Source organism: Salvelinus fontinalis, chromosome 37 (assembly GCF_029448725.1).
Source record: "Salvelinus fontinalis isolate EN_2023a chromosome 37, ASM2944872v1, whole genome shotgun sequence".
NCBI classification, from domain to species: domain Eukaryota; kingdom Metazoa; phylum Chordata; class Actinopteri; order Salmoniformes; family Salmonidae; genus Salvelinus; species Salvelinus fontinalis.
The window spans coordinates 12,088,751-12,106,635 of record NC_074701.1 but is presented as its reverse complement, the minus strand read 5'-3'; the positions used below and the strand labels follow the sequence as shown (position 1 = coordinate 12,106,635).

Here is a 17,885-nt window from a genome sequence, read left to right as displayed (position 1 = left end):
TTCAGAGTGTCACGATCGTTGGTTGAATTAATGGACCACGGCGCAGCGTACTTAGAGTTCCACATGTTTAATAAATATGAAACTCTCCAAAAGCAATACAGCCAAAAACTAAACGTGACGTTCTGGGCTGCTCACAGGCAGCTACACAAAAACCAGATCCCACAAACAACAGGTGAGAAAAGGCTGCCTAAATATGATCCCCAATCAGAGACAACGATAGACAGCTGCCTCTGATTGGGAACCATACCAGGCCAACATAGAAATAGAAAACATAGATTGCCCACCCTAGTCACACCCTGACCTAACCAAATAGAGAATTAAAAGGATCTCTAAGGTCAGGGCGTGACACAGAGAGCAGTAATAATGACAGAGGGTTCCCTGCTAACATATTTGGTTGCTTGGAAGTCGTGGGAACATGAGTTTCCTAACCGGTGAAACAAAGCTTTTTAAAAAGGTCCAATGCAGCCGTTTTTATCTCAATATTAAATCATTTTTGGGTATAGCTTATTAGCAAAAATAGCTTTTTAGCAAAAACCCAATTTTCAAGATGAAAAAAAAAGCTAGACCTGTCTGGAAGGTCTCAATGGGGAAGGGAAAACTGAAAACTACTGTAGCTGTTATTGCCAGAGGTTTGAAGCTCTCTTTCTTATTGGTCTATTAACTTGTGATGTCACCAGGAAGGCCAAATCTCCAACCCACCGCAACAGGCTGAACTTTCAGGCTGTCTTTTCAAACAGCTCTTACACTAAAAGGGAATTATCATAATTTCACAGTAATATTCCAACCTCAGTGTGGACGGACGGACATACATACATACATACAACTCAGGAAATCACGTTTTTGACACGCTGGGCCTTTAAACGTTCTAAAAACAAAAGCTAACATTCCAAACTGTTCTGCTAACGTTTGTTTTTAGGTTACAGGAAGGATATGTTAACATTTCATTGGAGTTCCTTGAAGGTTTACCGGGAAAGTTTCATTAACGCTCTGATAAATGATTTGAAGGTAATTTATTCAGTATATAAGATTCTGAGATCCAAATGTTGTGAAAGTTTTGTCTTGGTTATTATTGAAAGTGTTCTTAACACTGAGAACGGAATTTAAAGATTATTCCCATGTTTTTGAATAACTTTCTTTAAACTTTCATTGAATGTTTCAATAAGATTTTTAGTAGCAAATCAAATTGTATTTGTCACATGCTTGGTAAAAAACAGGTGTAGACAGTGAAAGGCTTACGGGCCCTTCCCACAATACAGAGATAAATAACAATAGGAATACAGTGCAAAGTTGCAAAGTGCAAAGTACAGCGGAAAGTTTTCAGACCCCTTGACTTTTTCCAACTTTTGTTACATTACAGCCTTATTCTAAAATGGATAAAATCATTTCCCCCCCCCAATCTACACACAATACCCTATAATGATAAAGCAAAAACAGGTATTTAGAAATGTTTGCAAATGTATCTTATTTACATAAGTTTTCAGATCCTTTACTCAGTACTTTATTAAATAACCTTTGGCAGCGATTACAGCCTTGAGTCTTCTTGGGCATGACGCTACAAGCTTGGCACACCTGAATTTGGGGAGTTTCTTCCCAAATACAAAGTCATCAGCAATTCGATTTTCTCGAAATAATCAGGGTATCAAAGCCAATGACAAATGGTTTAAACTGCTGCTTTGCCTACTTGTGTTCTGGCTCTGGCCCAACCCATTGGTTGCTGGACCAATCAGACGGCCTCTAATTTGTTTGCGTTCGGTGAAGGATTGGGGAGGTACTCAGATCGAGACTCATTGCGGAGAAACTAACGTCCGTGGGCGTGGTGTTGCATTTGGCTGGAGCAAGGAGTCTGGGTAGCCAGGCAACAACGATCCTGCAACATTTCCAGAAAATTTTGGGAAGGTCTTATGCCAAATTACCAGAGTAGAACCATTCTCAAACCATGCTCTAATTGTTATTTGAACGTTTTGTGCTACAGGTGCAGTCTGCTTCAGGTGCATCCATAGTTATGGTTTAGGGTCAAGGAGCGTTAAACAGGCCTCTATCGTTTCCCACTGAATATTAAAGGCTTTCTCAGGAATTTGTGCGTTTATGCTGCAAAGAATCTCAGGCTCACACATGCGTGAGTTCACACGCAAACACACACGTAAACACAATATCAAATATACACACAAACATGCTGTCTTTTAGATTGTGAGTTTTTTTAAAAATTCTAATGATTTCTGCATCACAGCGGATGGAGTGTTTCTGGTCCAAGTCAAGGTTCTAGAGGGACTGCAGTGGAATTCCAAACAAAACTCACAGGAGGTGGCTTTGGAGAAGGGGCCGAGGTGGGGGGTCCAGAGATCAGAGGGCGAAGGCTGCAAAAAAAATGCATCTTTAATCATGCAGCTGTTTATACCTCATCCCACTTGAAGTGGAAAAGCCTGTACGATGCAGAAACCTCTGCATTAATTATGCTCAATTTCATGATGATGCGTGGAGGAGAGCGCCCTTGGTAAACAAAGTCTTTTCACCGCCTGCAATGAAAGTTACATCAAAGTGGCATCAAGAGCTCTTCACAGAGCTAATTACCTTCAAGTTAAAGTGTTGGTTGTCACTCACAAAGCATTGTCACTCACTCACTTAACTGGGGCAAATAATCTGACTGAAATAAACAGAAGAGTGAGAACAAGGTGGATAATGGATCCCAGTGCTGCCACCAAATGTGGGAACAGACAGTGTCATTGTGGCTGAGATGTAAGTAATTTGCTGGGATAAGAAATTAGTATTTAGATTGTTAACAATCTCATGTTGAAGCAGAGATTTATCTAACTCTTCAGATAAATTAAGAGATGGCGTAAGCATACCAAAACCATGGGAACACAAACTTATTGCATAATTAATAGTAATGATGAGAATAATATGATTATAATAATTGGTACTATAAATGTCAAAATCTTTACTGAAAGAGTGCTGTCAAATCCATTTAGATTTTGTATGCAATTAAAATATTTGATGTCAGGCAATTACAAATAACCCACTGGGCACAGATGTTAGTTCAACCTTTTCATTAACATGTGATTGAGTTGTCAACCAACGTGAATTCAAAGTCAAATCAAGAAAAATGTTAACGATGTCATTGGATTTAGGTTAAAAAGACAATAATTCCCCCCCCCCCAAAAAAATCATATTGATGCTTTTTTTTGCAAATCCAATCAGTTTTTCATGTTGATTCAACATCAAATATGTACATTTTAAATTACGTGGAAATGTTGTTTCAACCAGTTTGTGCTCAGTGTGAACCATGAACTCAAATCATAAAGTTGGTTCAGCAAGTATGATCAATTTAACCATTCATAAACACGCATGATTTTCACACAAGTGACGGCACAGTGAAACAATTAAAGATGCAAGAAGATATTACATTGTTAATAATCCAATTAAATTTCCTCTCCTATTTCCTCCCGTACCGTGTTGCTTGACTTTTGCGCTCGGCTGTACTGTGTCATGCAGTAGCAGGCTTCTGATTGGTAGAAGGTGATCCAATTGCTAACAAATGTGGTTGGCAAAACACCACTCATTACAAACATAGGAACAAGTGTGTGTTGATGGAGGCAAAAGCAGACTGAATCAGTGAAGTTAAACAGTAATGAAACAGACAAATTCAGTCTGGATTCTGTACAAGGCCCAAGACAATGTGAAAAACTGGCTGCTGCCCATCACTAATGACAACCACGTCAATCAGTGAAGTATGTCAATGAGATGAGCGAAGAGATTGAGTGTTGTACGTCTTCCCACGGTGGCAGCACGGCTAACATGATGACACTCGCAATAGGTGAGGATGACAAAACACCATGTCAAGATTGCTGCCATGAATACACTTCATCATTGTTTATCCGCTAACATGATCTATCCTCTATCAGAACAAAGACAACATTTATGGAGAAACATTCACATTCATCAAACTCTTAGTAGTACATTGATTGGGAATATTATTTTTTTTTTTTTTAACGAGACAAGTTGGTTAACTTCTTTGGGGTAGGGGGCAGTATTTTCACATCCGGATGAAAAGCGTGCCCAGAGTAAACTGCCTGCTACTCAGGCCCAGATGCTAGGATATGCATATTATTATTAGATTTTGATAGTAAACACTCTGAAGTTTCTAAAACTGTTTGAATTATGTCTGTGAGTATAACAAAACTCATATAGCAGGCAAAAACCTGAGAAAAAATCCAACCAGGAAGTGAGAAATCTGAGGTTTTTAGTTTTTCAACTCTTTCCTTATCCAAGATACAGTGGAAATGGGGTCATGTTGCACTTCCTAAGGCTTCCACTAGATGTCAACAGTCTTTAGAACCTTGTTTGATGCTTCTACTGTGAAGTAGGGGCGAATGAGAGGGGATTGAGTAAGGTCTGCCATGAGCTGACCATGAGCTAACCATGCGCGTTCATGTGAGAGTTAGCTTGAGTACCATTGCATTTCTGAAGACAAAGGAATTCTCCGGTTGGAACATTATTGAATATTTATGTTAAGAACAGATCATTTTTTACAATGACGGCCTAGGAACAGTGGGTTAACTGCCTTGTTCAGGGGCATAATGACAGATTTTTACCTAGTCAGCTGGGGATTCAATCTAGCAACCTTTCGGTTACTGGCCCAAACGCTCTAACCACTAGGCTACCTAATGTGACAGATTATTGTCGTCATTACATGAAAGGACACTAAATAATATGAACACATTATTATTAAGACACGCATCCAGTGATACAGAAAGGTGCATGTTGGTAATGATTAGGGTGATGTATGAATCCCATGGTGTCCATTCTATATAGAGACAGGAAATGATCCTCAAATGCAGCTGTCTACACAAACAGACCTATTTTTTTCGCATCATGGCAGTGCATTGTTATTGTAATTTCACTCGGTTCCCCCACACACACACATGCTCGGACATGCACACACTCCCACTCACAAATTACTATTACTAAATTACTACGTCAAGTTTTTGTCTCTGCAAATGCTTTGGATGCATTTGCAGTTTGTTTTTGTTATGTTTTGGGTTATTTTCTGAATGGTGAATGATGACTGTCGTCATTTTCTTTTAAAGTGTTTCTGAACACTACTAAATTAATCCTGATAATGCGTGATTTATTCATGATTTTTCTTAATTAATCATGGGTATGATCTTTGTGCCTCTGTTTTCGCATTCATCGATTGTCATTCATGATTTGCAAGCGTATAACGATAGGACGCAATTGGAGACAGTCGCTCCGTTTTGTACCGTCAAAACTGTGATTATATGTAGAAGCCAGACAACATAGTTTAAATTGAGCCTTTAAGATAAATATATCCTCAGAAACCGGGAGAGAGTAAGCGGTAGAGTGGGGCGATCAGTTATACACAACCACGAACCAATCTGTGAGTAAAGCTACACTGAGACTCGAACCCAACAAGGCATAGCAGCTTCCCTCAGAGGAAAAGACAAAGTACAACTTGGAGATGCAAATGAGAGCCACAACGAGCTAAAGGAGGTAAACCAAGCTAAAAATGCTGTCAATGCTCACCAAAACAAATGAACTGTTACAATCTGTTGTTAAAAAAGTAGATTTGCTCAAAAGGAAAGTAGAGTCGTGTCACATGCATATACAGGGTGGGTGCGTGGACAAACAATACAACAAAATTGGCCTTTTGGAAACAAAGGCGCACACATTTAGAAGATTAACTCGATCAGTTAGAAAACAGATCGAGAAAAAATAACATGAGAATATTGTCCCTACCGATTACCGGAGGATCTGGAGGATGCCTTCAGATCGATGTGAAGCAGAAGAATGCTAAATACCTTCGCAAGGGAATCTTTAAGCTGTGGAACTATCAGACCAAAGTCAACATTCTGAGGGCACAGGCGGGAAAGGAGATCAAGATCCACGGCCAATCCATTCGATTCGTCCAGAACCTGTCTGCTAGACTGAGGGAAAAAACACAAGCAATTAGTTCTGATCAGACAGTCACTGGAGGAAAAAGGGAAAAAAAGGAAGTCTCAAGTCCGATTCCTGGTAGTGCTGTAGGTATGGAAGGGAACACAGAGAATGGAGTTCACAAGCGTCGATGAAGCCCTGGACGGGCTGCAAGAAACCTTTCCAGTTGAAAGAGAACGCAGTGCCCTGGGGAGAGGTAGAAGTGAGAAAAAATACTGATAAGCACACTAGGCTACATACAGTGATGCCCAAGACCAGCTTATCGTAAATTGAGGAAATGTTCCTTCCCCCTCCCCCCAATAAAATCTAGACTCTATTATCCCCAAGTAATTGTTCTTCTCTAGGAAGTAACAATATAATTAACCGATGCCAAAGAGATACAGTACATGGACACTGAAAATACAATATAAAAGAGGAAATATTGCATGTAAGTCGATAATTGTCAATTGTTCTATGGGTGGGTGTGTGTGTGGGTGTATGTGTCTGTGAATATGAATATGAGGGCGGGAGAGAGTGTGTGTGTGTGTGAATGAAGGAGAATGGATGAGTAAGTAGATGTATAGAGGGGTGTAAATGTGTTTGAGAAGAAGAGGGGGGGGGGGGGGGACAGAGGTTGAGATAAACGTGGCCTGGGTGGTTAAGGAAGGGCAAGGAGGGGGGGTTGGTGGTAAGCTTGGCTTGGGGGGGGAAAGTGTGGGTAAGGATGGGAGAGTGGGACAAGCTTGGTTTGAGGGGGGGGCAAGGAAGAGTAAATTCAGTCTCTTGGAGGAAAATACAGCATGGTAGCAACACATGACAACATGGTAGCAACACAACATGGTAGCAGCACAAGACATGGTACAAACATTATTGGGCACAGACAACAGCACAAAGGGCAAGAAGGTAGAGACAACAATACATCATGTAATTTATAAAGTAATACAAACCAACTACAGTACGACCTTTTATTGCAGTGGGCCAAATCAGGGTCACACAGTGTTTCTTGGTAGTCTTCAACAAATCTACTTTGAAACAAAAGTCTACACCTCACAGACATAGATATGGGCAAAAAAAGAAGACACCTGTACCATTTCAGATATAGAGTTGAAATGTATTACATTTTGAGTTTGCATTCCAATATTCCACTTTACATTCGGAAAGTATGCAGACGCCTTGACTTTTTCCCAAAATGTTTACGTTACAGCCAATTTCAAAAATTGATTAAATTAAATTGTTTTCCTCAATCTACACACAGTACCTCACAAATGTTTAAACATGTATTAAAAACATAAATACCTAATTTACATAAGTATTCAGACCCTTTGCTATGAGACTCGAAATTGAGCTAGGTGCATCCTGTTTCCATTGATCATCCTTGAGATGTCTCTACAACTTGACTGGAGTCTACCTGTGATAAATTCAATTGATTGGACATGATTTGGAAAAGCACACATCTGTCTATATAAGGTCCCACTGTTGACAGAGCATTTCAGAGCAAAAACCAAACCAGGAGATCGAAGGAATTGTCCGTAGAGCTCAGAGACAGGATTGTGTTGAGGCACAGATCTGGGGAAGGGTGCGCAAAAAATGTCTGCAGCATTGAAGGTCACTAAGAACACAGTGGCCGCCATCATTCTTAGATGGAAGAAGTTGGGAACCACCAAGACTCTGAGTTGGCTGGCTGCCTGGCCAAACTGAGCAATCTGTGGAGAAGGGCCTTGGGTCAGGGAGGTGACCAAGAACCTGATAGTCACTCTGAGACAGCTCCAGAGCTCCTTTTTGGAGATGGAAGAACCTTCCAGAAGGACAACCATCTCTGCAGCACTCCACCAATCAGGCCTTTATGGAAGCCACTCCTCAGTAAAAGGCACATGACAGCCCTTTGTGAAGCATGGTGGGGTCGGCATCATGTTGTGGGGATGTTTTTCAGTGTCAAGGACTGGGAGACAAGTCAGGATCGAGGGAAAGATGAACGGAGCAAAGTACAGAGAGATCCTTGATAAAAAAACCTTCTCCAGAGTGCTCAGGACCTCAGACTGGGGCGAAGGTTCACATTCCAAAAGGACAACGACCCTAAGCACACAGCCAAGACAATGCAGGAGTGGCTTCGGAACAAGTCTCTGAATGTCCTTGAGTGGCCCAGCCAAAGCCCGGACTTAAACCTGATCGAACATCTCTGAAGAGACCTGAAAAAGTCAAGGAGTCTGAAGACTCTCCGTGTTTCGAAGGACGCGTGGCTCTCGACTTTTACCTCTCCCGAGTCCGTAGGAGAGTTCCAGCAATGGGACAAGACTGTAACTACCGATTGGATGTCAGGAAATTGGGGAGAAAAAGGGGTAAAAGTACAAAAAAATTAAAACACTAGTTGAGAACACAATATGTAACGAAACGTATTCTACAAGGACCACTTCTTAAATACATAACCTTATGGAACAACCCTTGGATAGCTTTTCAGAATTCACATAACTAATGACATGACCGTAAATTAAAATGAATGCTTTATCCAGTATAAACAAACGTATTATACAAGAGACAAAATTCAGAAACTCTACAGCACAATGGCGGAGTCATTTTATTTTTTTGTACTTTTACCCCTTTTTCACCCTAATTTCCTGACATCCAATCGGTAGTTACAGTCTTGTCCCATTGCTGGAACTCTCCTACGGACTCGGGAGAGGTGAAAGTCGAGAGCCACGCGTCCTTCGAAACACGTCCCTGCTAAGCCGCACTGCTTCTTGACAATGCTCGCTTAACCCGGAAGCCAGCAGCACCAATGTGTCGGAAGAAACACAGTCCAACTGGCAACCGAGGTCAACTTGCAGGCACCCTGGCCACCACAAGAAGTCGTTAGAGCGCGATGGGACAAGAAAATCCTAGCCGGCCAAACCCTCCTGTAACCTGGACGACGCTGGGCCAATTGTGCACCACCTCATAGGTCTCCCGGCCACGGCAGGCTGAGACAGACTGGGATCGAACCCGGAGCTGTAGTGACGCCTCAAGCATGCAGTGCCTTAGACTGCTGTGCCACTCGGGATGCAATAGTGTTCTTAACTATGAAGTTGTGAATATTCTTAGCTTAATACTTTTGAAAATAGACATGTAAAAACATTGTGAATGAGCATGCACTTCTTCAGTATGTACCCATTGTTGTAAAACAAAGAATTTCTGTATAATCCATGCTTTCTCGGAATTCTATGAAGTCCAGAAGTTGTGGGTTTTAGTGAGAAATTTGAAAGTATTACAATGTAAACTTACTTTTAAATCTGTCTGTCTGTATATTTCAAGACATGGCATATGGGAGTGCAGTGAGATACCTGACAATTCTCTTCTCATCCCTCATCTTGAAAAAAACGTATACTAAAAACTTGGTAATCAATTAATCAATCCACCATCATTAACACAATGGAAAAATCGAAATATTTATTGTTGAAATATTGCAAGTGCGTATGCTACGGAGACAAACAAAATGGTTCAGTTTCAGGGCATGTGGCAGAAAGTGATGTGGGCACTGGAGAGGGGGGAGGGGGGTAATGGGTCTGGGCAGGTGTGATCTAGCTCATGTTTATGATGTTTTTGTTTGTATGTTTTGTATTGTTTATAAAAGACACATTAAAATCTTAAACCCCAAAAATCACGATTCATTCATGATTATCCATAATCATCGTAGCATTCACATGAATGTAGAAGGGTTCAGAAATATATTTTATTCTTAAAGTGACAAGACATGATTATGTATTCAGTTCCTATTCGGCAAAACAAACTGAAAATACACCCAACAAGTTTGTAGACTCACAAGTTGTCATTGCATACAAGGAATATGGGACCAAATACTAAACATATGACTACTTTAATACACTACACTCTTAGGAAAGAAAGTGCTATCTATAACCTTAAAGGGTTCTTTGGCTGTCCGCGTAGGAGAACCCTTTTGGTTGCAGGTAGAACCATTTTGGGTTCCATGGAGAACCCTTTCTAAAAAGTTCTACATGGAACCTAAAATGGTTCTACCTGGAACCAAAAAGGGTTCTCCTATGTGGACAGCCGAAGAACCCTTTTGGAACCCTTATTTCTAAGAGTGTATATACACTACATGACCAAACGCATGTGGACACATCTCATTCCAAAATCAAGGGCATTAATATGAAGTTAGTCCCCCCTTTGCTGATAACAGTCTCCAATCTTCTGGGAAGGCTTTCCACTAGATGTTGGAACATTGCTGCAGGGACTTGCTTCCATTCAGCCAGAAGTGCATTAGTGAGGTCGGGTCTGATGTTAGCCGATTAGGCCTGGCTCGCAGTCGGCGTTCCAATTCATCTCAAGCCTGTTTGATGGGGTTTGGTCAGGGCTCTGTGCAGGCCAGTCAAGATATTCCACACCTATCTCGACAAACCATTTCTGTATGGACCTCGCTTTGTGCAGGGGAGCATTGTCAGGCCTTCCCCAAACTGTTGCCACAAAGTTGGAAGCACAGAATCATCTAGCATGTCATTGTATGCTGTAGCGCTAAGATTTCCCTTCACTGGAACTAAAGGGCCCGAACCATGAAAAACAGCCCCAGACCATTATTCCTCCTCCACCAAACTTTACAGGTGGCACTATGCATTAGGGCAGGTAGCGTACTCCTGGCATCAGCCAAACCTAGATTCATCTGTCGGACAGCCAGATGGTGAAGTACAGTGGGGCAAAAAGTATTTAGTCAGCCACCAATTGTGCAAGTTCTCCCACTTAAAAAGATGAGAGAGGCCTGTAATTTTCATCATAGGTACACTTCAACTATGACAGACAAAATGAGAAGAAAAAAAATTACAGAAAATCACATTGTAGGATTTTTAATGAATTTATTTGCAAATTATGGTGGAAAATAAGTATTTGGTCACCTACAAACAAGCAAGATTTCTGGCTTTCACAGACCTGTAACTTCTTTAAGAAGCTCCTCTGTCCTCCACTCGTTACCTGTATTAATGGCACCTGTTTGAACTTGTTATCAGTATAAAATACACCTGTCCAAACCTCAAACAGTCACACTCCAAACTCCACTATGTCCAAGACCAAAGAGCTGTCAAAGGACACCAGAAACAAAATTGTAGACCTGCACCAGGCTGGGAAGACTGAATCTGCAATAGGTAAGCAGCTTGGTTTGAAGAAATCAACTGTGGGAGCAATTATTAGGAAATGGAAGACATACAAGACCACTGATAATCTCCCTGGATCTGGGGCTCCACGCAAGATCTCGCCCCGTGGGGTCAAAATGATCACAAGAACGGTGAGCAAAATTCCCAGAACCACACGGGGGGACCTAGTGAATGACCTGCAGAGAGCTGGGACCAAAGTAACAAAGCCTACCATCAGTAACACACTACGCTGCCAGGGACTCAAATCCTGCAGTGCCAGACGTGTCCCCCCGCTTAAGCCTGTACATGTCCAGGCCCGTCTGAAGTTTGCTAGAGAGCATTTGGATGATCCAGAAGAAGATTGGGAGAATGTCATATGGTCAGATGAAACCAAAATAGAACTTTTTGGTAAAAACTCAACTCGTCGTGTTTAGAGGACAAAGAATGCTGAGTTGCATCCAAAGAACACCATACCTACTGTAAAGCATGGGGGTGGTAACATCATGCTTTGAGGCTGTTTTTCTGCAAAGGGACCAGGACGACTGATCCGTGTAAAGGAAAGAATGAATGGGGCCATGTATTGTGAGATTGAGTGAAAACCTAATTCCATCAGCAAGGGCATTGAAGATGAAACGTGGCTGGGTCTTTCAGCATGACAATGATCCCAAACACATCGCCCGGGCAACGAAGGAGTGGGTTCGTAAGAAGCATTTCAAGGTCCTGGAGTGGCCTAGCCAGTCTCCAGATCTCAACCCCATAGAGAATCTTTGGAGGGAGTTGAAAGTCCGTGTTGCCCAGCAACAGCCCCAAAACATCACTGCTCTAGAGGAGATCTGCATGGAGGAATGGGCCAAAATACCAGCAACAGTGTGTGAAAACCTTGTGAAGACTTACAGAAAACGTTTGACCTCTGTCATTGCCAACAAAGGGTACCGTAATTTCCGGACTATAAGCCGCTACTTTTTTCCCACGCTATGAACCTTGCGCTTTATACAATGTCGCGGCTAATTTATGGATTTTTCCCGCTTTCACATGCCGCCAAATTCATGCCGCCAAAAAACTGAGCACCGTCACATAATGTGAAGTAAATCGAGCTCGCTCAAACTTTCCATCATTCTGATTACGGTAGTCATTTTGTCACCCTGTCATCATGGCAAAGACACAGAGAAATGCATATGATGCAGCTTTCAATTTGAAGGCGATCGATCTGGCTGTTTGAAAAGTAAATAGAGCTGCTGCACGGGAGCTTGGCCTTAATGAGTCGATGATAAGACGTCTGAAACAGCAGCGTGAGAAACTGACTTAGTACAAAAAGACAACAAAAGCTTTCAGAGGAAAGAAAAGCAGATGGCCCGAACTAGAAAATGAGGCTTGGATGACAAGTGGGGAGAAATCCTTCACTAAAACGGGCGACTTATGGTCAAGTCTGCCAGTGGGTCCTGACAGCGTGGAGCTGCTGCGTATTGAAGAGGGCAGCATAAGCTCAGCGGGGAATTTGCCTCCGGATGAAAGTGAGGAGAGCACAATGAAAACGATCCAACATCGGATGAAGCAATTCTGAGGCTATTCAACTCCGACACCAAAGGAGATGACTTCAGTGGTTTCAGTGCACAGGAGGAAGATAGTGACCAAGGACTTTCTTGGTAGGCTACTGTTTACTGCTATTAAAAAAAAAAAATGTTACAAGCCTGTTTCGTTAAAGCCTATTTATATTTGTTACAAGACGTGTTTCGTTAAAGCCTATTTATTTTTGTTACAAGCCGTGTTTCGTTTAAAGGCTGTGTAAAGTTCATTTGTTTCAATGTACCGGTAGGCACCTGCGGCTTATAGACACGTGCGGCTTATTTATGTTCAAAATGAAAAATAAATAAAAATTCAGTGGGTGCAGCTTATATTCAGGTGCGCTTAATAGTCCAGCAATTACGGTATATAACAAAGTATTGAGATCAACTTTTGTTATTGACCAAATAGTTATTTTCCACCATAATTTGCAAATAAATTAATAAAAAATCCTACAATGTGATTTTCTGGATTTTCTTCTCATTTTGTCTGTCATAGTTGAAGTGTACCTATGATGAAAATTACAGGCCTCTCTCATCTTTTTAAGTGGGAGAACTTGCACAATTGGTGGCTGACTAAATACTTTTTTGCCCCACTGTATGATTCATCACTCCAGAGAATGCGTTTCCACTGCTCCAGAGTCCAAATGGTGGCGAGCTTTACACCACTCCAGCCGGCACTTGGCATTGAGCATGGTGATCTTAGGCTTGTGTGCAGCTGCTCAGCCATGGAAACCCAATTCTTGTGCTGACATTGCTTCCGGAGGCATTTTCAAACTCGGTATTGAGTGTTGCAACCGAGAACAGACAATTTTTTATTCAGCACTCAACGGTCACATTCTGTGAGCTTGTATGACATTTCCACTCCATAATAACAGCACTGACAGTTGACCGGGGCAGCTCTAGCAGGGCCGACATTTTACGAACTGACTTGTTGGAAAGGTGGCATCCTATGATGGTGCCACGTTGAAAGTCACTGAGCTTTTTTGAAAGGCCATTCTCGATTTTATAACTGTCAGCAGCAGGTTTGGCTGAAATAGCCGAATCCACTAATTTGAAGGGGGTCCACATCATTTTGTATACAGTGCCTTCAGAAGGTTTTCAGACCCCTTGACTTTTTCCTCGTCTTATTCTAAAATGGATGAAATCATTTTATTCCCCTCAATCTACACACAATACTCCATAAAGACAAAGCAAAACAGGATTAGACATTTTTGCAAATGTACAAAAACAAAAAAACTGAAATGTCGCATTAACATAAGTATTCAGACCCTTTACTCAGTACATTGTTGAAGCACCTTTGGCAGCGATTACAGCCTCAAGTCTTCATGGGTATGACACTACAAGCTTGGCACACCTGTATTTGGGGAGTTTCTCCCATTCTTCTCTGCAGATCATCTCAAGCTCTGTCAGGTTGGATGGGTAGCGTCGCTGCACAGCTATTTTCAGGTCTCTTCAGAGATGTTCGATCAGGTTCAAGTCCGTGCTCTGGCTGGGCCACTCACAGACATTCAGAGACTTGTCCCGAAGCAACTCCTGTGTTGTCTTGGCTGTGTGCTTAGGGTCGTTGTCCTGTTGGAAGGTGAACCTTCGCCCCAGTCTGAGATCCTGAGCGCTCTGGAGCAGGTTTTCATCAAGTATCTCTCTGTACATTGTTCTGTTCGTCTTTCCCTCAATCCTGACTAGTCTCCCAGTCCCTGCCACTGAAAACATCCCCGCAGCATGATCTATCACCACCGTGCTTCACCGTAGGGATGGTGCTAGGTTTCCTCCAGATGTGACGCTTGTCATTCAGGACAAAGTTCAATCTTGGTTTCATCAGACCAGAGAATATTGTCGTTGGGTGCCTTTTGGAAAATTCAAAGTGGGCTGTCGTGCCTTTTACTGAGGTGTGGCTTCCGTCTGGCCGTTCTACCATGAAGGCCTGATTGGTGGAGTGCTGCAGAGATGGTTGTCTTTCTGGAATATTCTCTCATCTCCACAGAGGAACTCTGGAGCTCTGTCAGAGTGATCGGGTACTTGATCACCACCCTGACCAAGGCCCTTCTCCCCCGATTGCACAGTTTTGCCGGGTGGCCAGCTCTAGGGTGGCCAGCTCTAGGGTGGCCAGCTCTAGGAAGAGCCTTGGTGGTTGCCAACTTCTTCCATTTAAGAATGATGGATGCCAGTGTGTTCTTGGGGACCTTTAAAGCTGCATACATTTTTTGGTACCCTTCCCCAGATCTGTGCCTCGACACAATCCTGTCTCAGAACTCTACCGACAATTCCTTCAACCTCATGACTTGGTTTTTGCTCTGACGTGCACTGTTAACTGTGGGACCTTATATAGACAGGTGTGTGCCTTTCCAAATCATGTCCAATCAATTGAATTTCTCAGGATGCACCTGAGCTCAATTTAGCAAAGGGTCTAAATACTTATCTAAACAAGGCATTTCTATTTAAAATTTGTTATAAATGTACAAAAAAATCTAAACCTGTTTCGCTTTGTCATTATCACTAGATATATATCTTAGCAGTCACATTTGTGACCGATAGTACAATGCAGTGTCTCTTATTGTACAGTGTATATATTTAATCATAGCAGGTTATACATTTTTTTCACTAGATTGAATTTGAGTTAGGTTATGGATATACTTCATCAGGCTGATCCTACAGATAATTTTACCATTATTCATATGCTTAAATCAATTATTCAGACTGTAAAACTTTTAAAACTAGTTTTTCAGTGAATTTGCGATGTAAAGACACTTGAACTCAATTAGTACAATAACATAACAAATATTTAGTCAATAGTTTTGTTCAGTGTCTTTCCATCTATGGGAAAAATACCATGATTAATTCTCTAGTAATATCGCAGCATTCATATACTATATATTCATGGCACTACCAACTCCAGAATAACTTTTTTTTAAGTAATTGGAGCAAAAAATTATCAAATTCATTTGGAATGGCAAACCAGATAAAGGGCTAAAGTTGTTGAGTATTAAGGCAGTAAACCTATATTAACCCATTTCCAAATGTTTCTCAGACATGCCACCATGCAAACCGTATGCCATTAGTAACCATTACATGTAATCCATGTTGTTTTTTAAAATATAATCCTGAAATGTATGTAAAAAAAGTATGTTTAATTTTCACAATTGTGACCGATGGGAACATACACTGTTCTGTCTATAATAAAATTAACAGACATTTACCCCTATTCCTCAGCCCCAATATCAATATATCTCAGTCCACTTACCCACACACCTTACCTAATTCACCACCCACCCCAGCCCTGTTTCCCCAATTCCCTAATCCTAATACCGTAATATTGTACATTCAAGATATACAGCCATATCCTCGCCCATATTAGCCCTATTTCTTACCCAGACTCCAGTTCCTTTGCCAAAACACCTCATCGCTGTTACTTGCCTATCTCAGCTCTGTTACACACTTTGCCAAGGCCTGTATTCACCCAAGTCACCAAGATTTACCTATATCCAGCTATTCACTGTACCATGTCTTCACTACATGCATCTTCTTTGTATTTGTCAAGGTAGGCTATAGCCAGTGTTGTTGGAGTTACAGTACTATTGAAAAAAAAATGAATACAAGCTGCTATAGCTAATGTTAGCCTAAATGTTTCACTGACTATTTCACCAGCGATGGTATTTTTCATCTCTGTATCACACAAAATAAGTTAGCTAGCTAACAAGTTAATGTTAATTCATAGTGAGGGAGAGAGACAAAGATAAGAGACATTCAAAGGTTTGAAGAAGAAGAGAGCCCCTCCTTTGTGTGTGTGTGTTTTTAAAATATTTGGGTCTTCATGACCATTTACTTTATTGTGGACCCAAATAAATCGCACTTGGTAAAGCACAGAAAAATGCTTTTTTTCCTCAGGGTAAGATCGTGAAGAGAAAGGGAATGGGCTCATGGATCTGGTGGCCAGCGTTGGATCCAAGGTGGTTGTCACCATGGAGCACTCAGCTAAGGTAAAAATGATGACCTAGTTTGTGTTTGTGTGTGTTTGAGATTTAAAAATTGTATGGTGGAGAGGAATGAGGCTAATTCATTCATTGAATCACTGATATTGCCAACTACTTTTAGTGATTCTTTTTCATTGGCAAGATTAGCAAATTTAGGCATGATATGCCAGCAATAAAGGCATCCAAGTATAACTGACCAAATTTTGAAAGACAAGTATTTAAAAAAAAAAAATCCATAAAGTGAGTGTGGAAGAGGTGAAAGACAACAATATTTTTTATCAACAATGACAAGCCGCCTGGGTCTGATAACTTGGATGAAAAATCACTGAGGATAATAGCGGACGATATTGCCACTGTTACTTGCTTACTATACTTACTATATCTTCAATCTAAGCCTACAACAAAGTGTGTGTCCTCAGGCCTGGAGGGAAGCAAGTCATTCCACTACCCAAGAATAGTAAAGAATAGTATTTGAGCCCTTTACTGGCTCAAATAGCCGACCAATCAGCCTGTTACCAACCCTTAATAAACTTTTGGAAAAAATGGTGTTTGACCAGATACTATTTTACTGTAAACAAATTGACAACAGACTTTCAGCACGCTTATAAGGAAGGCATTCAACATGCACAGCACTTAGCCAAATGACTGATGATTGGCTGAGAGAAATTAATGATAAAAAGATTGTGAGAGCTGTTTTGTTAGACTTCAGTGCAGCTTTTGACATGATCAATCATAGTCTGCTGCTGGAAAAATGTATATGTTATGCCTTTGCACCCCCTGCTATATTGTGGATAAAGAGTTACCTGTCTAACATAACACAGAGGGTGTTTTTTAACTCTCCAACATAATCCAGGTAGAATCAGGCATTCCCCAGGGAAGCTGTCTAGACCTCTTCAAATCTTTACTAATGACCTGCCACTGGCTTTGAGTAAAGTGTGTCTATGTATGTGGATGAATCAACACTATACATGTCAGTTAGTACAGCGAGTAAAATCACTGCAACGCTTAACAAAGAGCTGCAGTCAGTTTCAGAAGTAAGTAAGTTAGTCCTAAATATTTCAAAAAACTAAAAGCATTGTATTCGGGACAAATCATTCACTAAACATCAACTAATTCTTGTAATGACATTTTTTGAAATTGAGCAAGTTGAAGTGACTAAACTGCTTGGGGTAACCCTGGATTGTAAACTTTCATAGCCAAAACATGTTGATGCAACAGTAGCTAAGCTGGGGAGAAGTCAGCTCTGCCTCCTTAACAACACTATCAACCAGGCAGGTTCTACAGGCCCTAAGTTTGTCGCACCTGGACTACTG

At 41.3% G+C, this 17,885-nt stretch overlaps 1 long non-coding RNA gene across 1 annotated transcript in view; it reads left to right on the top strand.

The window, feature by feature from the left end:
- Positions 1–17,885, top strand: part of LOC129836155 (uncharacterized) — a 209,314-nt gene that overhangs the window by 31,757 nt on the left and 159,672 nt on the right. Inside the window, exon 2 of the long non-coding RNA XR_008756610.1 lies at positions 16,487–16,578. This is a non-coding gene — a long non-coding RNA (uncharacterized LOC129836155). The remainder of the gene's footprint in view (positions 1–16,486; positions 16,579–17,885) is intronic.